Source organism: Dermacentor silvarum, chromosome 10, assembly GCF_013339745.2.
Source record: "Dermacentor silvarum isolate Dsil-2018 chromosome 10, BIME_Dsil_1.4, whole genome shotgun sequence".
Classification (NCBI taxonomy): domain Eukaryota; kingdom Metazoa; phylum Arthropoda; class Arachnida; order Ixodida; family Ixodidae; genus Dermacentor; species Dermacentor silvarum.
In genome coordinates this window covers 29,752,032-29,766,436 of record NC_051163.1, presented here as the reverse complement: position 1 = coordinate 29,766,436, position 14,405 = coordinate 29,752,032, and positions in this window count along the sequence as shown.

Here is a 14,405-nt window from a genome sequence, read left to right as displayed (position 1 = left end):
AGTGCGCTGCAAACTCCAGCCTGAGCAGTGGTGATGGCGACACTGATGAGGACTAGACAGTCACCAACAGTGTAGCGCACATACGTAAAAAAAAAGAAAAAAAGAGAGCGTTTTCTCTTCTACTTCCAAGCGCTCCCGGGGATTCCGCAGAAACGTACGTGGACCGAAATAGCCCAACCCTGTGCAAGTTCTGCACCCCATGGAAGCGGCGATACAAATTACGGATCTTGCAGGAGTATATAAGGTGTATACCTGGTGGCGAGCTGCGTGACATTGCTCCTTGAAGAGGTTGGAAGCGATTGCTTCTATACTATACACTGCTGATGGAGCTAATAGCGATTCCATCGGCTCTTAACTATAGTTAATGCGACAGTAGCAGGCGGGGTCTCACAGTGCGCAGTACCATCTTTTAGAGAACTTGCTCTTCCCGATGCGCACGACAGCATCGTCTTCTCCCGCTCTATGCATACAGTCTTCAATCAATCAATCAATCAATCAATCAATCAATCAATCAATCAATCAATCAATCAATCAATCAATCAATCAATCAATCAATCAATCAACCAACCAATCAATTGATTTATTTATTTATTGGTTGATTATGTCAAAAAGAAGACGCGTACAAAAATATTTGAACCAATAGCCTTCCTACTAGCATCTGATTCAATTCAAGAGAGTCACTTTATAAATCAGCCACAGAAATAATATAAATTTCCAATAAAACAAGAGATATTCGCTTAACAATGGACAGCACATTTAAAATCAATTTAAAATCGTGAAGACATTATATATGAAGCTCGATTACAGAGATAAATGCGTCTACACGCAAGCTGAATGTCTCTCGCAACTTTTATTTCAAGAGTCCCATAATTTCAGGTTAATGCACCAAAACGCTCCAGCACTCGTTCTCCGTGCACACTGTATACAACTGGCAAGATTGAAATTGCCGTTAGTTGCGTGTCTAGCGTGTAGATCATATACGGGAACGTAACTATGTTGTTCGGAAAGGGAGAACTAGTTATCGAGTATATCTTGTGTACTGAACACTTCCTGCACACCTGCACATCCGTACAGGCCAGTCCAACTCTACACCTGTGTATTGCCATGCTGCGGGCCTCTTGAAAAAAACGTACACACGCTGTGCCATCACCTCACGAGGACCATCCGCAACAGGTATTCGAGAGTTGCGTACATCTTCTACCACTCTCTTTCATCTTTTACGTATTCTTGCTTTCTTTTTTCTTTCTCTCTCAGCTCGTTCCCGAGAGACCAGTGTGGGTGCTCGGTGGCGCGGTGACCATGGCGACAGCGATATAGCCAAGGGAAGGTGCGGGGGGAAGGGGGGGGGGGCAGGGGGGGGGTGCAAGGAGTCACATGCAAGAGTTACGATTCGTTTTCGATTCCTTGCGTTGCGGCGGTCTGTCTCCTCGGCTATATGGCATACTACAGCAGGCTCCGTATGACGCCACACCAAGCCGGTCACGTCCGTGTCGCACGATTCAAGGTCGGGTCACCCGTACAGCGCGCCACGATCCCGACGACCGAATAGAAACCGAGAGATAGTGGAGCGAGTGCCAGCGTGGACTGCGCCACATCTTTCTTGGACTCCTTTTTTTTTTCTTTCTTTCTTTTCCTTCTCTCAGCTTCACACGCTCCACTTGGCTCTGTTTGTAGTCTCTTCTTACTAGCTTGCTTAAAAAAAAAAAAAATTGAACGATAGGTCTGCGAGCGTGCCACGCAGTCTAGCCAAAGTTGCTTCAGAGTTACAATCAATAATTCCTCTTTGTTTTTGTTTCTGCCTTCATTTCGTTTGTTCTTCGGAAACTTGCATGTACGCGCAACTCCGTGGAGAAGCGCCAAAGGTGCGGATTAACTTGGTAAAAGCTTGGGAGCGCGACAAACACGGGCGCGCCCACACGCGGAAGCACCCCCGAAAGAAGGCGCCAACCGCACGTGAGCATTTCACTGCCCACATAGCGTACACTTTCGAGTGGCGAAATAGGATCTTCACGCTCGGTAGCTTCGAGATTGAAAACGCAAAGGGCCAATCCTCGTTCTGAAGCTTGTATCTTGGTTCGGGTGGCTTCAAATGTGCTTATAGGAGCTTAGAAGCGAGAGGCTCGATTTTGAGTAACAACCATACGAAGCCCAACTGAGAATGGAGCCATGGAACGCATAGGTGAAATGAACTGTTTATTTAATTAAAGTGTACAAATAAACATGATTGAGAGTTATGTGAGGTAAGTTCACACTGTCTTCTCATTATAATAATTATGTCTACAATTCAATTAAAAATACGGCTAGCTTCCATTGTGCGCTTCATCTTCTGTTCGCTTCGTACGGCTCTTACGGGCTTGCGGCGCTGCTTGCACTGATATATACTGGCATTTCGTGGCGGTTATTGTTTAGCATAAACTTGCCGCGCATAGTTACATGAGTTCTGAAGAAAAAATAAAAGGCTCTATAAGTGAGAGATAGAGATAAAGTGGAAAGACAGGGACGTCAACCAGGCACACCTCCAGTTTGCTACCCGACGCAGGGGAAAGGGTGTTACGGGATGGAAGGAAAGAATGGGGAATACTGAGAGAACGTTCATCCGGAGATAGACGTAGACTACAGCTGGTGATTGGGGTCTGTTGAATAAATTAAACGATGGGGTTTTACCTAACAATATCACGATATGATTGTGAGGTGCGCACCGTATTGGGGGACACTCCAGATTAATTCTGACCAGCTGGGGTTCTTTAACGTGCACCTAAATTTGAGGACGGGAGCGTTCTTTCGTTTGTTTTTTGTTTTAATTTTTGATCCCATTGAAATGCGGCCGCCGCGACAGGGATCGAACCACCGACCTGGCGCTCAGCTTCGCAACGCCATAGCCACTAAGCTATCACGGCAGGTTACAGAAGCTGTCGATATCAGGAACTGCACCAATGCGCCTTGCCACAAGCGCTTACGATGCTTGTGACCACAAACATCTCATATAATATATACACACAACGTGGTGGAACAATGGATGAAGAAGATAGAGCTTTTAAATAAAGATATTTAAATAGAGGGCTTAATGCTTCTTCTGACGGCGTGTCCAGCATGCTACACTACAGATGGGCACTGATGAAAATCAAATGAAACAAGGGATGTATCATGCCTTAGCCCCCGTTTCAACGAGGTGTCTTGTATTCGGTAGGGCAGCAACAATTGTCTTGGTCAGTCGTTGCCCTGACAGCCCCCTTGTCGAAAAGTTGGCTTCAAGCAGAGGTATCCATTGTAAGACCATAGTCTTGATCGCTTCGTCGCCATCATAATGCGTACCTCTGTATTGTTTGGAAGTGCATGCAATGCAATCGTCATTATAATCATCCTACATCATCAGCGTATTTGTGTCTATAGATAATGCAGGTCGAAGGCCTCTTCTCGCGATCTTCATTTACCTTGTCCTGGGCCAACTGACACCATCCTATGCCTCGGTAGCGGAACTGCCGTCTGCAGCACGTGCTTATGGCCGAATACGAGAAAGATGACAGACGACGGCCTCGCATGTATACCTTTTGAATAAATATGGCCGCGGTTGTTTCGATGCCGAACCCGCCACCTTCATATTGCCTAATTTCGTCACACCACCTAAAATTCTTCGCCGTCCCCAACTGCGCTTCCTATCTCTTCGCACCAACGCATCCGCCCCACGCATTACATGACCTGCCCAGCTCCATAACCCCCCCCCCCCCCCCCCCCTCTTAATGTCAACTCGAATATCAGCTAGCTCAGTTTGCTCCTCTAATTCACACCGCTGCCTTCATGTCTCTTGACGCTATGCCTAACGTTTCTCGTCCCGTGTTCCTGTCTCTTAACGTTACGCCTAACGTGTTTCGGCACCCGCCGCGGTAGCTCAGTCAGCTAAGGCGTTGCGCGCTGAGCTCGAGATCGCGGGATCGAATCCCGGCCGCGGCGGCCGCATTTCGATGGAGGCGAAATGCAAAAAACGCCCTTCTTGCGTTGTAGTGCACGTAAAGAACCCCAGGTGGTCGAAATTAATCCGGAGCCCTACTACGGCGCCTCATTACTGGTTTTGGCCTAAAACCCCAGAAAGAAGAAGAAGAACGTGTTTCGTTCCATCGCTCGTGGCGCGGCCCTTCTTCTCAAGCTTCTTCGTTAGCATTCAAGTTCCTGCTCCATTTGTCAGTACCTGTAGCATGCAATGCTTGCACAATACAATTCTATTTCTATGGTAATACTTGAAATAAATCTCTTTATAACGCTTAGATTTAATACTTACGTAATACATAGCTTTAGAGACAGGCAATAGCGCCGACTCATGCAAATGTGAGGACAATACGATGCACTCGGACCAGTTGTAAACGTACGCCCGTTGACATGGACAGCGTTCCTAACGCTTACAACGCTTCTTTATAACAAAGGTTCTCCTTCAATACTTATCGAACGTCTTCTGTCATAAGCATCGATAAGGCAATGACGTGTCACTGAGTCAAAGAATGTATGCCTGCTTTGTCGATAAGGATGTATAGCAGCGTACCTACGGCACTTCCTGAGATGTTGGAACAAGCAGATAGGGAAAACAAAGGATTGATTGCGTTGTCAGAAAACATTCCAATAACCTCACGTATTTGAAGCGGTGGATTGAGGACAGGCAGTACATGCCCATTCTGTCCATATACCCTGAGATGTGATCCACTTTTTTCAATACAGTGGAGTGAAGCGGTGAATTTTGGCTTGTTTTATCGATAAACGGACCGTGAAAAGTAGATAATTTGGTAGATTACACTTGTGCAAATGGAAGCGTTCGTTGTAAAGTGACCGTAGGCATAACGAGCTAGAAAGAACCCGAAAATGGTGAGTGGCGGCACTGCCTTGAAATTTTGGCGTCATCTAGCTGTGACGTCACAGGTTTTGACAGTGTCTGCTTCGATCTAGTTATTTCTTGGCAAAAAAGGAGCAGAGAAAAAATAAGTACTGCCTTGTTTCTGAAAAAAAAAAGCGAGGATAGAACGGTTACCACCATGAATTTTTTTTTGTTGTGCACACAAAAGACCACAGTAAACATAAACTTTCCACGGAACCTGTTATGTTGCAAGGCCTGCACGGTCGTTTTGATTGATTTGTGCGCGAAATTAGGTAAAAAATAAGGAACGTTAGGTCATCATTCTCTGCTTGAAACAAACCTCCTTGGACGCTCACAAACATGTCAATGAGGTTTAAAGACAATGGTCTACCTGTCTAAACCAACATAAAGCTTCTCTTCAACGTCCTCTTAATACAGACCGTCAGCCCGCCCATGTTCACTTTCAAATAAGACCAATATAATAAGTAACAACTATTGCTTCAACGGCTAGAAGCCGTTTACATTTGCTCGTTGATCAGAAATCACGACGTCATCGCGTCCGACTCCGCAACGGCCATCGCTGCAGATTTCGGGTATCAGGGAGATCGCGGCGGCTGCGGTTACTACGCGCTACATCGAGTCGTCGATGAGTGAGACGGCCCCTCCTTTACGGACGCTAAAGAAGCCGGAGGAATTTCTCAATGTCGGACTCTCGAAGTCGGGCAACCTTGACTCGCGCGGTGTCACGAGTCTCCCGGCAACGCCCCCTCCCCCCCTTGCCCCTCTCTCATCTTCGCGGCGTCCAGTTTACACACTTGTACCTCCCTTTGCCAACGCCCCCCCCCCCCCCCCCCCCCTACCCACCTCTTTTCACCCCCTCTTTCTCCTTAAACAGAGCGTGCCATATGAATTCTCGATTCGACCCCTTATCTCCTCTCGATCTGGCGTGGCGAGAGTTAGCCATGGGGCAGAGCAGAAACGCCTGGGGTGATACCGGTGGGGCAAGGCAGTGACGTACTACGTGCTACTACGCTCCGCTTATCGGACGACTCTATCAGGGAGTGGTGCGTAGACGCCGACGGCTGGGAGACTGGCGGGGAGGGGGGGGGGGGGGGGGGGGGGTACTGAAGGATACGGGCTACTTGAGATACTCCGCTTCTCGGGAATACATGATACGCTAGGCGTTTCACTTCGGTGGTCTTGGCCGCTGGGCAGATTTAGAAACGGCGGGTGCCACAATTGCTGAATGAACAGCGCGAGCAGAGGACTTGGATGAGCGAGACAAGAGGAGAGAAAGATAGACAGAAAGGGAAGGAAAGACAGGGAGGTTAGCCGGTGTAAGTACCGGCTGGCTACCCTGTGCTGGGGACAGGGGTCAAGGGATTAAAAGGTGATGGAAGAGACAAATGATAAAATAAAGTGAGAAAAATTCGCGCAATAACGCGATGCTCCGCGTTACAGCGTTCAAAGACGGTAGCACAAATCACAACCCTTTAGGAACTTGAGTGCCGAAGCTCGTCTGGTCGCCGTTTAATTCAGTACGGATGACCTGACCAACACAGAGCCACAGAGAAGTACGCGACACATGTTGATATACATCCATTAATTGTACACTTCCTGTGTCGCACTCGCACACCCCATTTTGGAGGATTGATCAAGAATTAATGGGTGCATACCCATGGGCCCAAGAATGGCGTAGCCCAACTGTAACATCAAGAAAATTAAGGAAGCCGTCGAATATGATGCATTATGATATGAGATGTCCTATGTGCTTTAGACATATTTATAAGCCCACATTATACGTACAAGTTTTGTGGCGACGATTTACTGTTTCATCACGCAGAACAGAGATCCGCTCACTGACACTCGTTCGTCGGCCAAAATTTCTGTGCTAGACGGAGCAATCCGTGACACCTACGTTTCACAAGAATGGGGTAGGCCAAATACAGAAAATCAAAGAAAGGGTTGAATATCATGCGCTTTTCCAGTCAGAGGTATGTGTGGTTTAGCCGAGATTATACATAATGCGTTGGCGCTGCTGAGCACGAGGTCGCGGGATCGAATCCCGGCCGCGGCGGCCGCATTCCGATGGAGGCGAAAATGCAAGAACGCTCGTGTGTGCTTGCGTTGTAGTGCACGTTAAAGAACCCCAGGGGGTCAAAATCAATCCGGAGCCCTCCACTACGGCGTGCCTCATAATCAGAACTGGTTTTGGCACGTAAAACCCCAGAAAGAAGAAGAAGGCATTATACATAAGTCGACATTTTATGTAGGTATATGTCGCAATTGATTGTTTGATTACGCAGAATAAAGGTGTGGCCACTGAAAGAACGTAGTTGGTTGAGATTAAAACGCACCACACACGAAGGAACCCGACGTTGAATCCCAGTAATGTTCCGCGTTTCAAGAAAAGAGAGAGAGAGAAAAAATAAGATAAAAGAGAGAGAGAGAAAAAAAATAAAACGGATGAGATGGTTAGCTATGCGACAGGACCATTCTAACGCGAAACCTTTGGTAAGGCGCAAGACACAGATTTGAGCACGAGCCCAATTCGTTCCACATACGGCTACTTATAAGCCGGAGATAAATCCACCGCCAGTACTCACCCGACAAGTTTCTTCACGCTTTAGCAGCCCTTTCGGCCACGTGAACGCTACCTCGTTAACAAAAACGAGCATGCAAATTCAGTGCACGTCACGGCGGAGTTGAGTGCGTGCCAAGCAAGAACTAACGGACTTTCGGCGGCTTGCGGTGTGTACAGCGCGTGCAATTCACTTCTCGGTCACGTGCGTTGGTTCCGTAACCGTATACCCAGAAATACGGTTATATGCGGCAAGCGTATACGGTATCGTACAGCAGCCGTTCGACGTCTGTCGAAGTTCTGTACCGATGCTCCACGAATTCTACCAGACGCTCTTTCCGTCATACAGTCTCGATTTCGGACGCTCTTTCCGCGTCTTCTGCATTTTCCTCGGCCGAGCCTTCTCTTAAAGGCCGGCCGCAACGAAATTACGGGCAACGTGAAAAAAGCCTAATTTCAGGCATAGCCAGATGTATAGCTGCATCCGTGCAAAACTTTACGTTTGAAATGCGAGCAGACGCACCACGAAGCACTCGCAAAACGGAAACGTTCTTGATGCCGAAACTGAAGAAAACACCATTTCCGCTCACCGCAACTGACACACGACTCGCTACGCGAGGTCCTCGATTGGCCTGGACTCCGAGATCAGCCACTGCCCGCGGTGCACTGAAATAAAAAATAATAACAACTCTCGGAGGCAATGCATGCGAGGATTTGGTCATATCCGCTAACCAACAGGTGTACGCATCATCTGGTTAAGCGCTACATAAAAGCTGCTAATTAGAAGGTTACCCAATTACCAGCCCTGCAGGTTTGCCGAGATTGCTTCGGAAAATACACACCTATACTAATTTATTACCACTTCAGAGGGAACTGCTTGAGCGAAGTGCTTTACATGTGGTATTTGAAGTTGTAGAGGCCCTATCGCACGTTTCTCGCGCATGGAAATGATGACCTAGCAGTGTAAAGGTATTAAATGACTCTGGTAGTACGAAGCTTAGAAAGCACTTAGATATACTTAATTTTATGATAAAATTTGTCCCGAAATACTGGACCTGGCGCCATCGACGTTATCGCGGCGTCATGACACAAAGCAAAACTACGCTGACGTTGTGTGTATCAATCATTCTAATTATGATGACGTCGTTTCTGTAAAGCCAATAGAAAAAAAGTATTTTAAGAAATCGTTATGCAATCCAGCGATTTCATTATTGCCATTGTCATCTTTTTTTAGTGCTGTGTGCAGAAGTGCTACAGGGTTTGGGAATAATCGTGAGTGCTCCGTGGTCCTTAAAGTAGAACAAATATACAATAGGGGTGGCTTTCCACCGCCGCACGGATGTGGTGTAGTCCAGACACGTGATACAGGTCAGATATCGTCATATAGGAGCGACTAGTGAATGTAAGTAATTCGGATGATGCAGAAATAAAGTTAAACGTTTTTGCTGGTGCTTATCGCCGGACGGGTAGCATGTATAACGTAACGGTTAGGTGGTTTAATTTTGATTCGCAGAGAGTGAGAGCGAAGACCATGGTAGATATCCTCCTAAGACCCCTTGTCTTCACATTGTCTTCACATTGTCTTCACATTGTCTTCACATTGACTTCACATTGTCTTCACATTGTCTTCACTTCACATTGTCTTCACATTTCACATTGTCTTCAACATTTGTTTTTCAATATTCACTCGGACGCCATTACGCAAAATATTCATTCTGGGTCATATTATTCCTTCTACTCATATTATTGTCATCCGCTTTCGAGGAATTTGACACTGAATTGATCTAGACCGCTGTGTCATCCCAGACGGCCGGAAGCAACCTTGAGATTAGTTTCGAAATCATTGTGAGTGTGAAAAAAAAAAAATACCGGACGCAGCATCAACATGGTAGCGTACTACAGGCAGTTCCATTTTCATCTCGGCGTTTAAGAAATGAAATGCAGTTTTTACCATTTTACCACAGCAAACATGAGGAGATGATGGAGAAAGATTTTTTTTTCAATTATATGAAGACGCAGCTTGTAACACCTAACTGCGGTATTTAAACTAAAAATGAAATGTTTTTCAAGTTCGTAACGTAACAGTAGACAAACCACCTTGAATAACAATTAAATCCCATAGTTGTGTTCGGGTCTCAGGAGCATATGACCTTTCCCAGCAGGTCAATGCTGGGACGAGAGTTCGCAACTAAGGACTCGCGCACACACGCGAAGCGGCAAAGGAAAGGTGAAAGGGTCAAATAAATGTCAGAGAATGGACGTCGAAGAGTCGTGAATGTTAAAGTACCGTGACTAAAAAGGAAAAAAAAAGTTAGAGAGATAGGGGTGTTCGAAATACGGGGGAGGGGGTTGCGACGCGTTGCCCACCGAAATGCACGTCGACGCCCGGAACGCTGGCAACAATTTGTACGGGAGGAAGCAGAAAAGGAAAAAAAAAAAAAAACGAAAGTAAAACTAGGAAAGTAAGCAAACTACTAGGCGTCAAAACGAAAAATAAAGAAATAAAAGTTAGAAACAAAGTAACAACGAGTTCCGTACGTGAAAGTGACACTGACACGTAAGGCCCGTTACGTCAATGGGAGGACAAGACAAAGGCGACCGAACAGACCCTTTTTTTTTTGTCTTCTTTCTTTCTTTTTCTTTTTGTCCTCTAGCTCTGGCCGTCTTCCTGTTTCCAGGTGCGGTGTTTTACTTTCTATTTGTTCTTCTGGCCCCTTGCCCCGACCTCTTTCCCGTGCCATTCACAGAGGCGATCACGACCGAGACAGTGCGAACGTTTCTCTCTATGCGGAAAGCATGTGACATCTTCGCCTGACTCTACCCTGGAACAAAAAAAGTACATCGATTCGAGAACGACCGTTAAACAAACATCGGACACGAAAACGAAAAAAAGTTAAAGGGCTATAAACCTGCGGTTCACGCAGTGTTACAAGAATACAACGCCACGTTTCCGGGCTTTGTTGGAGAAAAGACAACGAATAGAAGATAGACGACTCCCCCTCCTGCCGAATTTCGAATCGCCGTGTGTGTGTGTGTGTGTCTGATTCGGTTGGCAACACTGGCCGCGAAGCGAACGTTATTGCTTTTTTTTTTATCACGAACTGTTATGGCAAGGACACCGCACGCGCGTTTTGAGTCTGGCGTACGTGACCGAGAGAACGGAGCGTAGGTTTTCACGCTCCATTTCACGATAAAAAAAAAAATAAAAAAATAGATAGAGCGCTTTAAATATTGTTGTGAGAGGGGAGCAGGCTTACAGCGTAAGCCGCGATGTATTTATAACGGTCGCACTAGCTGCATTGGATAGCAAGGCAGCCTACCCGGGCACAACTGTTTCGTCGTTTTCGTACAAAGGTGCAATTTGCAGCGGCGCCACTCTCGCATTGCTGCACACAAGTTCGCACCTGCTTAAACTAACTCGGGTGGACAACATTTTATTTATTTATTTATTTATTTATTTATTTATTTATTTATTTATTTATTTATTTATTTATTTATTTATTTATTTATTTATTTAAGAATACCTTACAGGTCTCCAGCGGCATTGCGTAAGAGAATGGGGGGAGGCACAGGAAATGTCAAGGCACTATTTTACAAAATATAAATAACACGTGAATAAATTAAAACAGCGTGAATAGCAATATTTCGATACATAGGATAAGAAAATAAGAAAAAGTAAGTATAGGACAATATACCGGAAACTATATCATAATTAACGTAGGAGTCAACAGAAAAAAAAAAAAAAGATGCCAGAAAAATACACTGTTGTCCCGCATTCACTCGACAAAGAATAAAACAAAACAGGGCAGTGGACATAAGGCAAGATACACCTGTTTCAGCGACAAATTGTGAAGGCTCTGCCACCACTGCAGGTTCGGGCAGATGATAATTCACCCGTTTCAATAAACGTCCTCCGTTTTTTTACGGATTTCCGCAGCGTTTATACGAGTGTTGCTGCAATCCCCGGTTGTCAGTCGATTCGACCTCAATATGCCAAACGGTTAGCTTAAGTGGTAGAGTGACCACTCCGGACCAGCGCCGTGTTGTCGTTTTTTCCCTTCCTTTTGTCCCTGTCTTCTTTGCGCTGTTACGATCCTTACGATGAATCCCAACCAACTGGCCCAACTTGCCGTCTTGTTGCACTCCGGAAAAGCGTAGGTTCTGAATTTGAGGTCAAACGTAGGAAAATGTGTCCTGTTTCTAGTCAGATGTGAAAGTCCATAACGTACCCTCGAGGCATAGCGAGACTTCAGTCGGGAAAAAGCCTGCAGCAACACCTGCCTGGACGGAAGCCTGCCGCATACAGCCCGCTGTACATTGCTGGTGTAGTTTTCATCAGTACGTTGTCGAAAGGTCAAGGCAAGCTACTGCGAAACGACGTGCGTTTCTATTGCCTTGGCCACGCACTCTCTACAGTGTCGCCTTCGCGCGCTTAGAACAGTTATCGGAACAGAAATATTGACGTAATGCTTGTTGTGCCAGAATTGAACAGATCTCTCCCACATAGATAGCTGTTAAGGGTACATCTCTTAAGATGTGAAAATTTGTCAAGTGATTGAGATATATCAAAATGTCATTGCCGCGGAAGATATTTCAGCGCACGACGTTTTCCTCAGCAATAACTTGCATTTGAAGTTGTCGCTTCAATGAGGGAGAAAAGTTGAGGGGGGGGGGGGGACATTACTCGTATAAATTTTATTTCCTGTTAGCACCTTAACGCGTTTAACCCAGTACCAGAGATTGACCTTCAAGGGCACGCTGTGAAGTGGCGGCAATACAAGGATGTATAGTAAACGCCATTTTTACTGAATTTTCTCGACAGACATTTCCAGTATTTAGCTGGGTGGCTTGAAGGCAGTTGTGTGTTCTGGAAACCAACTGGACTACGTGACCAACACCGAGCATTGCTATAGGCGTCTCACCATGTTTGCAAAAACAATTCCATTTCCCTCATTGTTTCTATCCTTTATTTTTTTTCCCGATACAGGGTGCTATGTTTAAGCGTACAACTAACCTGTATACCTATCCAGTCTTTCCCCCCGTGTTTGTCTCTACGCGTTCTGCAGACAGTCGCGTCTCCTATGGTTGAAAACATGCAGCTTTCTTAGAGTTACCAATTGCGAAAACGCAGCGCTGCGGTGTCATCGCATGCATGGCTATGTCTGGGCGTGCTGGCTTCGGATTGACATCTGTCTCCGACTTCCAAGACCATCATGACAACGCGAATGAGTACCTGCAGTTCTCGCGTTCGTCACAACAGGCAATCCCTGCACTAAAACACGTGCAAGATGCCGATTTTTTTTACGTAAGACTCACTATAAACAGTGATTACTATCTAATTAGCACTGCTCTTAGGATATGTGTTGTTATAATGTTCAGTAACGTCCGCGCAGTTCAAATTAGTGAGCTCCGGCTTCGGCTCAGGTTCTTTTTTTTTTTTTTTTGCATGGTAAGCCGCCGTGGTTGCTCAGTGTCTATGGTGTTGGGCTGCTGAGCTAGAGGTCGCGGGATCGAATCCCGGCCATGGCGGCCGCATTTCGATGGGGGCGAAATACGAAAACACCCGTGTACTTAGATTTAGGTGCACGTTAAAGAACCCATGGTGGTCCGAATTTCCGGAGTCCCCCACAACGGCGTGCCTCATAATCAGATCGTGGTTTTGGCACGTAAAACCCCATAATTCTTCTTCATTTTTTGAATGGTGAAAATAAAAGTGATTTACTGACCGAACAAGCGAATCATTGAATGAGATCAAACGTTAACGCGACATTCGGATCACTGATATTCCAGAACGAATGAAAAAATTAACCTGCGCTGGTTCTAGTTTTCTTCGTCACCTTTTCTTTTATGCGAGAAGACGTTAAAATTTGAGATGTAGCTCGAGAGGACTGCTACTTATTACGAAGACGTAAGCACAAGAAAGTCTAATTTGAGCCGCCACGGACGTGGCCTTCGAGACCGGATGCGTTAAGAAATCGCTAGGCATCGTGGCTCTATTCTGGCCTTGGACGATCTACTTGTGTTGTACCGTATAGCATATCGCACGATGAGCGTTCCAGGAACATGCCGTATCTGGCCGCAACGTAGCCATCGAAAACGCCGGCGTTGCTATCAGGCCAGTCAAATGTATACCCCGGAGAAAGAACGCATGTTATATACATTGTGTTGTAATGTCGCCACTCACTGCTATCGTCGACGAGTCGCAGTGTTTGTCAACACGATAAGGAGCCACGAGGACCTCGCGCAGCTCTGAGCAGAGACACGTTCGGAGTTTCTGCTGAGAACGGCTGCAGATGGCGGGTCGGTATATATGTGGAAAGCGATGAATTCAGCAGTATGACTATACTCTCAGACAAGATTTGTCAATATTTACCTATTGTGAAATTAAGTTTGTAATATAATCTTTTCACGAAGGGTGTACGGCGTCGGTATACTGATGTTTACGGTTCCGTTCCGTTGTTTCGGTTGTGGTTTGCATGTTGCTACGGTAATGTAGTGAATAGAATCCGGTCCGAACGGTAATCAGCTGCAGTATATATATATATATATATATATATTAAAGAAATATCGAAACATCCCCTTCTAAGCATGGCGCAAGCAGCGCGCGCAAATAGCCAGCAGCAGTGCAAACAGCTCGAGAATTCCGCTCTAACGCAGAGTGCATTATTAGACTGCACCGCGCACTACTAAAAGATGGGGGAAAAGTAAAGGAAGCTCTGGTCGGGAAGTAAACGTCGCGAGGCGGGAGGGGGGGGGGGGGGGGGGGGGTCTGTACAGATATTTTCGAAGGCTGATACGTCAGAAGTGGGGTATATGTAAACGTCGCGAGGCGAGGGGGGGGGGGGGGGGTCTGTACAGATATTTTAGCAAGCCAGCAAGCAAGCAAGCAAAGCAAAGCAAAGCAAAGCAAAAAGCAAAGCAAAGCAAAAAGCAAAGCAAAGCAAAGCAAGCAAGCAAAAGTGGTCCTGATCCCTTTTGACGTAGGGC